Raw genomic sequence first — 14,721 nt, 5'->3', positions numbered from 1 at the left:
CAGAACTGGCCATTGGCCTTCCTGTTTTGCCCTTGCCTGTGCAGCTTCTCATGGATATACTCTGCATTTTGTGCCTTGCTCTTCTCAACTGTTGGTACCTATCTGTGCAATATGTGAATAAAGACAGTTAATCCCATTGTCTTTTTTGTCAGTGTCCTTACTGAATAAAGTTATTTTGGTGTGTGTATATGGTTGACTGTGCCCCATGCCCTGTGTGCCACTTCAACATTGCCAATGTCTTTGCTCGCCTACTCTTTTTTACAGGGGTGACAGGGACTTCAGTTCTTCCTGACACTGATACTTGTGGTGTCTATGATGTCAATGTTACCTGTGATGCTGTAGTCATTGACATGATTTGTTAATGTTAGCTATATTTTTCATATCTTAGGTTGGGGGGCACTGCCAGCACAGAGTGTGATTCTGTCCACAGGTTTGCAGGCAGGCTGGCCAGTGTCATCATGTATGTGTGTTCTTCCTTTATATGTGCCCAGCAGTGTATGTGTGTGGTCATCTTGTGATGGCCATTCATCCTGGTCCCATAGCCTACCTTAGATGTGTGCTCTTGGGTTTTCAAGAAGTGTAAAGTGTGAAGGGGGTGACTCTGTAGAGAGTGTTGATGTGTGTGTGCCCCTACATTGTCAGCTACACACATGTGTCACCAAGGAGTTGGGTGCCTATTGTTTGGATTGTTCAGCCCTGTGGATGTGGTTTTATGCACATGTGTGAGTTGTACGTTGTGCACTGTGCAGTGTGTTGGTGTTGGTGTGTACTTGCAGTTCTGTCAGAGTGTGTGACTGGCATGTCAGTGTTGTGTTTTGTTGATCATCCATGTGTCTTGATACTGTTTGTGGAGACTGTGCAGACCTGATGCTCCACACTGCCATTGTGGTTGTGTTTTCTCATGCATTGCTATGACACTGTGCCTTTTTGCCTCCTGTATGGCATGTTGTGTTGTGTCATGCCATCCCCTATCTGTGCTTTGGATGTTTACCCATTGTGGGTCTGCACTCCCTCAGTGTATGGTGCACTCCTGCCATGTCCACTACTGACGTGCAGTCCACTTCACTTAGATGTCAGCTGTCCCCTTGGTTTACATGTGTGTGTGCCTCCCCATCACTTCATTTGTAACACTGTGCTTTGTGATGCAGTTCTTTGGCCAGGAGCAATGTGCCACTCAGGATATTTCCCCAATTGTTTATTTGTGATGTTCTTGTGCTGTTTGTCAGTCATGGTTGCTCATCTGCAGTTTAACAGTGTGTGCTGCCCAGTCCTCAGTTCAAGTTGATTGCACTTCTATATCCCAGACTTGTGCATTTGTCGTTGTTGTGTTGGGTGTATGTGTGTTGGCTGTGGTATTTCTTCACTTCCTGGGTGTGCTGTTGTCTTTGTGCTGTGCTGATTTGTGTTGTGTGGGTTTATGTTGTGTCACTCATGTATGTGTGTGGCTGGTATGCTTGGTGTGCACACATTGCTTGTTGTGAGTGCAGTGTTGTGTGTGTATGTTACCTTGTCATTTCCTGGTGTGCATCCCCTGATGTCCTGCTGTGTTTCCTATGTGATTCTTTTGCCTGTGCATCTGTTGTTTGTTTGATGTGGCTGTGTTGTTTTGTGATGGTGCACTTCTTGTGTGTGTTGTGGTATGTTGTCTGTGCATTGTTCCTGAGTGATGAGGTTGTGCACTCCTGTTGTGTCTGTGCTCCCATTGCCTTTTCACAGTGTGGCTGCACAGGGCATGTCTGTTTTTGTTGTGGTTCTGTGGGTGTTTCTGTTGGGTTATGTGTTTGTCTGTTGTTTTTATGCAGACATTTGTTCTGGCATCCCTGTGTTTGTGATGTTTGTGGCTATACCCAGGGTGTGTGTTTGTTTGTGTGTATGTACTGGCACGTATTGCCAGCCTTCAGTGTGTTTGGCACTGGTGTTGTGTGCTGCTGGTGTGAGGGGGGTATGTGTGTAAAGTCCTCCTGGTGTTTGGCAATCATGGGGTGTGTCAATGGGCCCTGTGTGTTGTGCTGCTGGTGTACTCCTGTGAATTAGTTGTATGCATGTGTGGCTGTTCACATACATGGTTTGCCTTGCTGTTGTACTGCGATGTCTGTGGTTTGACTTCACTGACTGTACCAGCCATGTGTGGTTTGATGGTCTGAGGGTGTGTTCTGTGTTCCTTGTCTTGTATGTGATGTACACATGCTTGTTATGTGTCTCCATGGCCTTCCATTTGTGTGCATCCCATTTTGGCTTTCCTATTTGTTGTGCTCCATTGCTGTTGGCATTTGGGGTGTGTATGTGCCTTTGTATCACTCTGTGGTATGTATGTGTGACTATGCAGGTTGTGTGTCCATTTGTATGTTTGTTCCTTGTCTGTGTTAATTTGGTGCTTGTACTCATTTTTTTTTAATAAGTGAGGATTGCCTACAAGGGATTTTGTTGGTCTATGAATTTTAGAGATAATATCTCAAGTGCAATAGTCAAGGTTCAACCCTTATTAATGGTGAACAGTTGAATAATCAAGCAATAAATGAATAATTCCATTTTGCAGATTACTGTCTTAAGGACACAGGATGTAATACACAGGGCAAATAGTAGTGTTAATAGTTGTAGCTGATGCAATCCAGATTGTCGCTGGACAGATGTGTGTTATACAGTAAATAAACAGTGTGTGAATCACTGAAGAATGATTCACTGAACATAAGTAAAAGATCATGCAATTTCATTCATTTGAATAAACAGTGTGCAAATCACCGATAATTGATCTGCTGAACAAAAACGATGACATGATATGCTGATCTCTACTACAAGAGAAAGATGGCATATTAGCCAAATATAGAAACCAGGAGATGATGCCTTGATGGCCAGCAAGTGGCGCTATAAGAATCCGGAGAAGGAAATGCACTTTGACACAAAGAAATCTTGGTATTAGGACAGTCTACTGAATCCAAACTCTTCAGAACACCAGGATTGAGAATGTCGGAAGTCATGCCTGCAGGACAGTACTGGTGGAGTTTGGAAGAAACCAAATAGCATTAGAAGAACTAAGCTTGAGAAGCTGTTAGAGATTGCTGTGGTGCATGCAGAGAACCACATTGAAGACACAAAGAGGTGAGTGAATAATGCTGAGTAGATCCTCTTTGAATGCACAAAGAGGGGAGCACATGAGGGTGAACTGTACTGAAGTGTGGGAGCCAATTCATACTGTGCCAAATTAATTTTAATAAAAGGAATACCTGAGGAAAATCCAAATGTTCCACAGCTGAGAGATTTCTACAACCATGATTGGTTACTGTCTTGCCAAAGACCAGAAGGAGCATAATTTCTTCGGTTTTGAGCCTAAACTTCAACTGTAGATCCTTGACCCTTGCTAGTAAAGTTTCTTTCTCCCCATTTGCCACGTGCCCACTTTTTAGAGCTGTCTCTGCAAGTACAAGTTGTTTCTCTAAATCTGCTATCTTGCTTTTTTTCCGACCTTGACCAGTCCACAACCGTATCTTTTAACACCCTCCTCAGCCAGGCCTTGAAGGCATCCCACACTATGTGCAGATGGGCCGAGTCTAAGTTATCCTGAAAGAAGATAGCTGCTTCTCTCTTTAATGTATCCGGGGTCGAAGGTTGCAGGAAGAATCTCCTATTCAGAGTCCACCTCCTCGAAATAGGCTCAGAGGGACATTCTAACTTTAAGGCAATAGCACCATGATCTGAGATGTGGATAGGTAGATATTCTATTGACCTTACTGTTTCTAACTCTGACAGATTAAAAAATATATAGTCAATTCTGGAATAATGGTGAATTTCCTTACTATAAAAAGAATATTCCCTTACCTCACCCATTTTTTCCCACCAGACATCACAGGGAATGACATTTTTTATCATTGAAGTTAAATAAGCTTTAACACTTGGTATCGCGATCTGTGTTCTAGGGGAAGATCTATCTAACTTGTTATTAAGCAGGACATTAAAATCTCCAGCTAGAACCAAAGGGGCCTCCAAATCTGCCAGTGCTAAACAAATATTATTCATGGGGGCAGTGTCATCATCATTAGGGCCATAATAATTAGTTAGAGTGTATCTGGTACCCTGAGTCCTCACCTCTGCTATTGCCCACTGTCCTCTGTCATCTACCTGTGACTTAATAAGTTCCACTCCTGAGTTTATTTAAACAATTATAACCACCCCCTTTGAGCAGCATTGTTGGTCTGAGGCTACAATCCTCTCATCCCATCTTTGTTTCTCAAACCAAGCCTTACACTCTGATTGCATTAAATGTGTCTCCTGCAGCATAGGAATCCTGGCCGGGTTATCCTTCAGATGTTGCAAAACCAGATGTTGCCTTCTCTTGACTCTCAGGCGATTCACATTCCAACATAGAATGTCAAGGCACTCACTCCCCAACCCAGATCTACCCCCTGCCATATTCCTGATTGTTCCCCAAGTTGCATCTACAGATGAATATCAAGTCACATGAGGTCCCTATAAGGATTTTCATTTTTTTAACAATGTTCTCCCAATGCCCTCCACACATGTGCAACTACCTTCCCCCTCCACCTGTGGGAACCCTCCCTGACCTTTCGCTGGCAAATAATGATTTGCCTTTATGGGCCAGGGCCCACTAACCTTTAACAAAAACAAAAGATAGAAAAAAACTATAACAACTAAACTCCCTCCACCAACAGTGTACATCAATTTCAGCTAGCTGTTGATTTCTTATCTGCCAAAAACCTGTCCACTTCTTCAGGTGATCTAAAATTATACATCTTATTATCTAGCATGACCTTCAGAAATGCCGGAAACCTTAACTGCACTTGCGCCCCTAACTCCTTCCTGGAATCTATACGCTTACCTAGTTCCCACCTTCTATCCTCTGTAATACGAGAAATATCTGATCTTATTCTGAATGATGCGCTTTGCACCAGTATGGTTTTAGGCTTCAGAGCTGCCCCGAGTAGATGTTCCTTAAGAGTATATGATTGGATATACACAAAGATTTTCCTGGGCTTCTTCTGTCCAGGATTTAGTTTGAACGGATCCCTGTGGATTTTGTGAATCTCAGATTCCCAAACAGATGCTGAAGCAACCTGAGGGAATGCTTTGGTCAGAATCTCTATAACAAAGTTCTTGATGTTATTCCTCTCCATTCATTCTGCTCTCCAGTCTTTCCGAGAGGTCTCTCTCCTCTCCTTCTCCTTCAACCTACTCACTTCTAGAGTGTTCCCCATCACATCCAGACTTAGCTCTTCCACTTTGTTCTCTAACTCCTCATCTGGCACGTTAATGCAGAAATGCTCTCCTCCAAATTAGTACATGTATCCTGTATCTTTTTTTGATTTAATTCAGATATGGAGAAACATTCCTTAATCTCTAGGGACAGCTGAGTCAACATTCCCTGTTTTGGGTCCAAGCCCTGAGCTGTTATCATCTGTGCCCTCTCTGATGTTTTGTTCCTTAAATGAGCATCTTCTTGTAGAGGATTTACTTCATCTAGAGAGCTTGCCTCATTTAAGATAGAAAATCTGTTTGTCAATGTGATAGCAGAATCTAATGGCGAGGTGTGCTATGCTGAGGATGTTGAGGATGCTCCCTGCTTCACAATTTACTTATTGCTCTACATGTTTAATTTAAAGTACGACCTGAGTGATGGAGTCAACCTTGCTGGAGGCAGGGTAGATTTCTCCTTCCTTCTCTCCTTAATGGGGGTTCGCCTCCCTGCCTTATCTGACAGATTCCTGAGTCTATGCTTGCTTGGCGCAGCAGCTCGAACTTGACTAGACTGTGTAGCTAGGTGTAGAGGGAGCTCCTTCCCTAAAAACGGATTAGATCTCAATTTATATCATTTTCCCGATAATGTCTCAATGTCTAGGGTTAGGCTAGTAGGAGGACCAAGAAATGAGTTAGGTTGAACAAGGGGGTCTCCCTTATGTACCTGTTTCTTTCCCCCGCACTGCAGGGAGACTAACCTCCTCTGCCTTTACTTCAATTGGATGATTGGGTCTTTCAAGACTTCGGCATTTCAAATAATCAAAGGAGTGGAACACCCCTCTGTTTGTGGCAAGCTCGAATACTGTGTTCTTACTAAGAAACATGCTTAGTGGGCACATACCCTTCCTGGACTGATCTGATAACAAGGTGTCACCTGGAGTGAGCAAGACCAGGTTCAGCGAGACTCACCAAGTGCTCCGGCGGCTCGTAGGAAAGCAAAAACTGAACCACCACACATCCAGTACAGGGGGGGAAGAGAAGTTTCAGAGAGCCAATTAGAACATTGTTTTTTTACACTATATATTTGTAGCTTCCCTTTTATCTTAAAGGCTATCTATCTTCCTAAAACTCCAGTAACTGCTCGGGAGCTCAGGTTTAATCCAGAGCCCAATCTTCCTCAGAATCTTCCCAGAGTCTTTTCCCAGAAATGCAAATGCACATAAGAATACAGACACAGAAAAGAAGGAAAAGCTCACCGTTCGTACCCCAACCTTGATCAGTCCGAAAGGGAGAGACCAGAGAAGGACAAAGTCCTTGTTAGTCTAGCAATAGAAAAAAAATCCAAACAGAATTATTGACCCCCAGCCAGAAGCCATGGAGGCAGCATGATCTTCCGACCCCCTGCAGCCCCCCAACAGCCAGCCACCTCCAACATCCAGAATGAGCCCAGCCAATCCCACACTGACCCGCCTGGGGACACAGCTGCAAACGCCGCTCTTCAGTTAAAACTCAGCAAACTCAGCAAGCTGCCCTGAGGCAGAGAACCGGACCTTGGAGCCACCAGAGCCGCCAAAGAGGATCGAGTCGCCAAAGCTGCCAAAACCGTCAAGGTCGCTCAGAACTCAGCAAAAAAGGAGGAGATGAACAAAAACCCTTCGAGGGAGAGGAGAAGTACAGCCACCCGTCAACGGCAGCCACGCAGTCACCCAGCACAAACAGGAGTTCAGTGTTTCATCGAGGTTAGTGGAACAAGACCCATGTCCGGCTTCCTAGCTGGCCGCCATGTTCCCTTAGAAATTATGCTCCAAAAGTGGGAGGCAAGTAAAATGAGAGATTTTGATGAGAGCGAGAATTGTGGTAAACTACTTGCCATGAAGACTAGAGTCGATAGATCCCGTAATTACATTGGCAAGATTAAGGAAGGTAACAAAATCGTGGAAGAAAAGAGGGATATTGAGCAAGCTTTTGTTAAATTCTTTCACGGCCTATATAGTGAGGAATTAATGGTCGAGGATGATGTTATAGATTAGTGGGTCAATGAGAAACAACTGCCAAAGTTGAAGTTGGCTAGCCAAAAAATTCTTACTCAAGATATAGATGGGAGTGAAATACTTGCAGTTTTCAATAAAGTTAAGAAAGGGAAAGCGGCGGAACCCGATGCAATCCCGATGGAGGTCTACACATTGATATCTGATAAAATTATTCCTATCTGGCTGAGGCTGTTTAATGAAATCCTTTGAGGAAGTTCCTCTTTGCCAGATTCATGGAGTAAGGCTGTAATCACCCTTATCATAAAGCCCGGGAAGGACCCAACTCAGTGTCAGTCTTACCGACCCATATCATTACTAAACTGTGATTATAAAATCTTTGCAGGAATACTGAATGCTCGGCTTGGTAAGATAGTGGGGTCAATAATCCACCAAGACCAAAAGGGTTTTCTCCCAGGCAGACAGATGCTGGATTTGGTTTACTCATTAATTGGCTCGGTTGATCTGGCTACGACGAAGGGGGTTCCTCTTTCAATTATTACGGTCAATGCAGCAAAAGTCAATTGGCACTATCTAAATAGCACCCTGAAGGCTTTTGGTTTTAGAGACATGTTTAGGGGTGTTCTTAAAAAAAGATATAAAGTCCCCCAGGCTCGGATCTTGGTTAACGGTAATCTTACTGTGGCAGTAACAATTCAGCGTGGTACAAGGCAGGGATGTCCAATATCCCCCATTCTTTTTGTTCTGTATATCCAGCCATTGGCCCATCGTCTAAGACAGAATGATAACATTTCTCCCTTTAAAGCTAATGGGTTTACTAGGAAGGTAGCCTTGTATGCGGATGACCTCATTTTATTGTCATCTAATGTCAATCCCACGTTATCTGAGTTACAGGCTGAAGTTCAGGCTTTTCGAAAAAATGTCGGGATATCAAGTTAATAGCGACAAAACAGAAATTATGGCCTGGAATATTCCAGCTCAGGGGATGAGGCTCTCTAAGGAATTAAGATATTTGGGAGTAATAATAACGCGAGATGTAGGAAAGATCCCTAAAACAAATTTAGAGAAAGTTTATAGGGAGGTAGAGATCTTATTAAAGAGATGGCAGAGTATTCCTTTATCTCACTTTGGGCAAGTCAACCTGATCAAATTGTGTGTTCTCCCTAAGTATGTCTACCTTTTTAATAATATTCCACTGGGATTTGATAAAGGTGACCTTCTTAAAATACAGGGTAAGATCTCCTCATGTTTCTGGGCGGCTAAAGGGATTAGATTGTCCTGGAAGAAACTATGGCGGAAATTGTCACAGGGAGGAATGGGTCTGCCAGATCTTCAGTTGTATTGCTGGGCATATCAATTAAAAAACTGCAAGATACTACTCCTAAAGCCAGATAGTTCCCTGACTGATAGCATGTTTGAAGCTATGCTCCTAGACCTAGATGAGGAAGGCTTTATGTATAAATTTGGTGGTCCTACGTTCTTTAAAAAGGTCAGAATGAAGACTTTATATATGGCGGCTAAGGTATGGTCGGAGTGCCGGGTTAGGTTGGGACTGTCCTACAATATCAAATGGGCTCCAGTATGGGACTCCCCAGGAACACCGGAATGCCTTTTGGATGCTTTAGCTCAGCCACTAAACGAGGCTGGAGTCACACACTGGAGGACATGATGGATGGCAACAAATGTTATCCTTGGGATTTCTGGAGGAACCTCACTAGTGGAACCCTCTCCAGATTTAAATATTACAAATTCTCTTCATGGTGTAAGAGTCAACGTTGTTCCGTCCCAGAGGATAACTCCATCGAAGATGAGTTACAAGGCCCAACTGTGAAAAAAAGGAAGTAGGACGGTGGTATTAGTACCTTCATGCTGCAGTGGACAGAAAGATGGAGCATCCATATCTGGTCTGGGAGAGGTGCTTGCCGAGTGAAGATCTGAAAATATTTTTGGCAAGTATCCTTAGATATTTTATACCCATTGATTAAATCTGCTGCACTCAGGAAGAATCACTTTTTCACACTCCACAGGATATACTGGTCACCCCTGAAGCTTTCCAAAATAAATGTTAATGGAGAAGCAAATTATTGACCTCTCATTTTCTTGATAAATTACTTTTTTCCATACACCTTGGTGTTTGTTATTTATGTTTTGTGTATTCTGTATTTGATCAATGACTATATATCAGTTATCTGATTGGTGATGAATTAAATTCACAAAAGGATTATTTATTCATCCTATTAAGTTAGTCTAAATTCCCAATTGTCATTTAAACAAATTCCCTTGACGGCACCTTTACCTTTTACATCCAAATGCATAAGGGCAAACTTGTAGTAACACGTCTACACACAAGTACAAGAAAGCAGGTTTATTCCAATGTCTGAGGAGCACCAACACATCCACCCACTTGAACTCTAATTCAGCCCAGTGGCATAATGAAACTTGAGGGGGTCCCCTGAAAGTACATGGAGGGGGCACCCCACACTTTGGACCCAGTCAGGAGCTCTTACGACGGGGGGCCACCGCCTGTGCAGAGTGCTTGAGGGGACCGCATAGAGCACACACCACCGCCCCTGATTATTGGTAGAGGATCTCTGTTCTGGTTTGTAATTTGTAAGGAACTTGATACTGCAATTTACCTTTCAATTAGTTATCATCTTTAAGTGAATTGGGAGACAGAAAGACTGAATCAATGTGTTGAATAACATTTGAGATATCAAGCCTTGGCACCAAAGGAGGATTGTAGTAAGATGCTGTTGTTAGCAGACTAAACATACAATAACCTAGAGCACTAATTTATTGGAATATCACCATTTTTTGTACACATGGCCTTCATTCTCATTTATTTGCCTTGGATCAGCCTGTAACAATATGGGGCCTTATTTAGAATTAGGCAGACAGAGTTTTCACCATTGCGATGGTGAGCAGGATACCTCTGCCATTCTAAGGAATCTCTGACCGCCGAATTTAGAGTTGTTCACCAGCCATGTGGACAACTATCCATATTGGTAGCTGTTAGAAATTGGGTTCCTGTTTGGCAGAGATATGCACCCTATCCAAGCGGGAACCACAATCCTAGTAAGGGTAAGTCAGATACCCACCATAAATTAACCTATGCTCTCCCTCTGGTAGCTTGGCACATAGCAGGCAGGTTTAACTTACGAGTCAATGTGTGAAGTAGTAGTGCAACACTTCAAACATTAACACAATGAAAGGTCAACAAAAATACTCCATACCAGTTTTAAAAAATAGTTTAGATTTTTATAAACAAAACAAGACCAAAGAATCATTTATGAATTTTTTAAGAATATATTGAAATATAGTGCTTAAAAGCATAAAGTGCCAAACAACGCTATCTAGTCACACTAGACCGGGTGAAATCCAAAGGTTCAGGCCGATTGTGATGGAGAGTGAATCAGATAAAGGGACCAGCCTTGGCACTCAGAAATACTACGTTGGATCACCATTGCGTCAACGTCGAGATCTGAGGAACAGAGGAGGCGATGCGTCTGCATCAATCCTTAGGATGTGGACGATGCATTAGCTCTGAGCCGTGCACAGTTGGAAATGAGCCGGGAATGGACGCGGGGTACCAAACAGTTGGTCAGCGCTGTCCTCTAGCCTCGGTGATTCGTCAGCGGTAATGGAGATGTGGTGTCCTGTATCCTCACAGCAGCGGCGGTGCTTCGGCCTTGATGGGGATCCGCCAGTTCCGAGGAGAGCAACCTTGTTGAGGCGTAAATTTTCACTGAAGCAGCATGTTATACCCACTTTCAAGTGCCCAGAACTGGACTGGCACCACTTGGCAGGGCACAACTCTCAGATGACAGAGTCCAGGTGCTGTAGGTGGATGGTTAGAAGTCTTTCCTGTACATGAGACTTTTAACAGGAGGCAAGCCAGCAAGCCCTTGGAGTCACTTTGATTCTGGGTTGGAGATATGCAGATGAAGTCCCTCTCACTCCCAGACAAGGAGGGCAGCAGGAAGCAGGTCAGTGCAGCAGAGCAGGAGTCTAGCACTCCGTCTTCCTGATAGAATGTCAACAGGTTCAGAGGTCTACTGAGTTGTTGGTGTCAGAGGTCCAGTACTTATACCTAGTTGTGCTTTAGAAGTGAGAGAGACTTCATACAGAGTCCTTCGAAGTTCACAGAGTACCTGCCCTTCCTCCAGACTCACTACAGGGGTGATATGCAGCCCTTTGTGTGGAGACAGGACACAGCCTATTCAGGTGTAGGTGTCAGCTTCTCCCTCATCCAGCCCAGGATGACCCATCAGGGTGTGACTGTCCCATCAGTCACATTCTAAGCTCCCTTTGTGTGGGCCTCTCTAGAGAGAATGCACAAAGCCCAGTTGTCACCCACCCCAGATGTGTATTCATAGACAGGCAGAAGGGACCAAATGGCTAAAGTAAGAAAATGCATATTTTCTAAAAAGTGATATTTTCAGAATTACAATTTAAAATCTAACTTCACCATAAGTTGTGATTTTAAATTGTGATTCCAAGAACACCAAGCTTGGGGGTCCCATATCTTCCCAATTGCATATTAAACTTACAAGATGTAATGAGTTAATCCCAGTTATAACCTATGGGAGAGATTGGTCTTGCGGTAGTGAAAAAAAAGTAACTTTGCTTTTCACTACTAGGACATGTAAAACTTAAAAGTGTTGTGTAGCGTTTTAGGACCCTAGTGTAATTTTCCCGATTCATGACCATATATAGGTATAAATCACCCTATCCTTATATAGGCATAGAAATCATAACAATATTTAGACTTAGCCTATGCAGTCCAAATACGGCAGGGCTACTTCCACAAGTTGCGAAAATCCACAACGATTTCTTGGAAAAACCCGCCTTTATCAGTCAGGGACTTCCCCTTGCTTGAATATTGATTTATCCAAGAAGTCATGGAGTTTTCAAAGAATTGACGACGTTGATGACGTTATTATGTCCAACCTTACGTCAAAGAAGGCACCTTCAAGGTATAAATATGCCACACTTGCTCAGGCAAACACAGGGTGGTTTGGAGCAGTTCGACTATCTACTTGCCCGACGCAGCCTTCCGCAGCAAGTGCCGAAGGAAGATAACCCTCCAGCAGACGCACTGAGAAAGATGCTGTCTTTTCTCTTGCCGAGAAATCCAGCTCCAGTGTTTCCAGGATACCCTTGTGGGTTGCTGGGAAATCGGGTCCTGAGAGAGAGATACAAGACCTCCTTCATTCTGAAACCAAGGTACGGAGCTGATTAGACCCTTAGAGAATTCTTGGATAGATTCTTGGCAAAGAATACTTAAACTAAGCTACACCTCACTTACTTCTTCCCTCGTACTAGACCTAGGTTAGGTACACCAGGGTAGGTGTATTTTAGAAGCACTACTTGAGTACTTTTAGGGCCATATTACCAAGGTGAAGTATCGCCGCTTTTTCAGCGAATTGTGCCGAGAAAGCGCATGCTAACGCCTGCCTCAAGCCCACTTTGCATGTCAGCGAGAAACATCGCTAATGACAGGCAAAGTGGGCGTTCCCACGTCCAACCACATGTAAAATGTGGTTGGAGGTGGTAACACCCTATTACCAAGGCAGGCGTTGGGAGAAGGAGACCTGTGATAAACTCGTTTATCGCAGGTATCCCAACGCCTGCTCTAATCAGGTGTTAGGCATTGATAACATGGGGGTGTGGATCATAAAGCTAAATACTCCCCCCCATATTATCAAGGCACACATTAGCGTGTGACAACAATGCTTGCTTTCACGCGCTAATGTTCCCTATTGCCGGATTTAATATCGCCTACGTGTTGCGCGTTGATAATGGCGCACTAACACGGCGACAAAATCCGGTGATAGCCGACGATAGGGAAATGTGCGATGTGCGTTTTTTAACGCACATCTTGGTAATATGGCCCTTAGTCTTTATTTATTGATGTATGTATTCTATGTATTTTATGGCTTAGAAACCATATCATGCTTTTATAGTATTATTTTTTATAATACTCCTCGTACTGTACGCATTGTACTTTGCAACCAGTATTACGATTGTAGCAGTTCAGTTCTTATGCATGAGAAAGAAGACTGTTCAATAAATACCCTTTTATTGAAAACGCCCGTCTCACTATTTCACTGAAACTCTGGTGAAACGAAGCATGCACAATTGACTGAGGGAAATAACTATCTATTGTTTCCGCAACTCTAGAGATAGATTTCTTATTCTTGGGAAACAAAGTTGTCAAGTTTATGCGGTTGTCAGAAACTAATCCTTTCTTGTTTATTCGACAAAGTTTCTAGTGACCTCTGAGCTAGCTGGCACTCACAATTAAGTCTAGTATATTCGATAGAGACCTAGTAGACCTCAGTCCTACGTCAAATCTATAGGATATATTATTCCAAATGCGCAGAGCCTATTGGGAATATAGGAACTACACTACAAAAGTACTTGTCCTACTTTTAAAATACACTGCACCCTGGAACTAGGTTGTCCAGGGCCTACCTTAGAAATGCCTTAAATGTATTAAATATGAAGGTTTCTGCATGGTAAGAGTGTTAACTTGCCAGGTCGACATGGCAGTTTAAAACTGCACAAACAGGCTCTCAATGGCAGGCCTGAGACATGCTTAAAGGGCTACTGAAGTGGGAGGCACAATCAGTGTTTCAGGTCCACAAGTAGCATTTAATTTACAGGCCCTGGGCACATGTAATGCACTTTAGTAGGGACTTATAGTAATTGTGGATAATCCACTGTTACCATGTTTAAAGCAGAGAGCATGTAAGAAGCTGGCTCTTTATATGATAAAACAAAATGAGATATATTGTGTAAATAGTCCAGGGGTTCCATTATGAGTGGACTTGAGTTTGCTCTAGCAATCCCAAGGTGCTCTTCTAGGGGGTAGAGTGGTCAAGCAGCCTTAGGCTTATCATAAAAGAATGCAAGAAATCTGCAAATACACTCACTAGCTCATAAGTAATACACACGAGTCAACATGGAGACCCACACCAATTTATATAAATAGCAAGTATCCTTATATGTTTAGGGACCAGAATCAATTCATTCAGGTAAGTACATTTTCAAAGAGAAATACTTTTGAGTTAAAAAAGTCGACGCTTAGTGCAATTTTTAGGATCTGCAATGTTAACATATGGGAGGAAAATCATATCTGGTTTACCAGTTCTCCACTGCAGCGTACAAGACTAGCCTCTTAGATTAAAGGTGGGTACAGGGCAAGGCCCAAGGGAGCACAAACAGGTCTCCTCCAGTGGCACGAGGGCGGCCGGGTGCAGTGGAGCTAACAGTATCAGGTGCCCAATGTAACCCACAGGGGATCAGTCCGGTCACTAAGAGGCTGCAGATGGGGACTGCGAGGTCAGTCAGGTAAAACAGAGTGGCTTTGGGCCTTGTGATGTCAAGGGATGTGGGGACACCTTCGGTCCTCCTCTACTCTGGAGGGGGTTTCCTGGTGCAGATGGTCTTTGGAGGTCAGGTTTCTTCGTCCAGCAACACTCGCGTTTGACGGGGCCTGTACACAGAGGCTGCAGGAGATGTCAGGAATTTCACAGTGGAC

Source organism: Lissotriton helveticus, chromosome 4_1 (genome assembly GCF_964261635.1).
Source record: "Lissotriton helveticus chromosome 4_1, aLisHel1.1, whole genome shotgun sequence".
NCBI classification, from domain to species: Eukaryota; Metazoa; Chordata; class Amphibia; order Caudata; family Salamandridae; genus Lissotriton; species Lissotriton helveticus.
Note: the sequence above shows the minus strand (reverse complement) of the source record.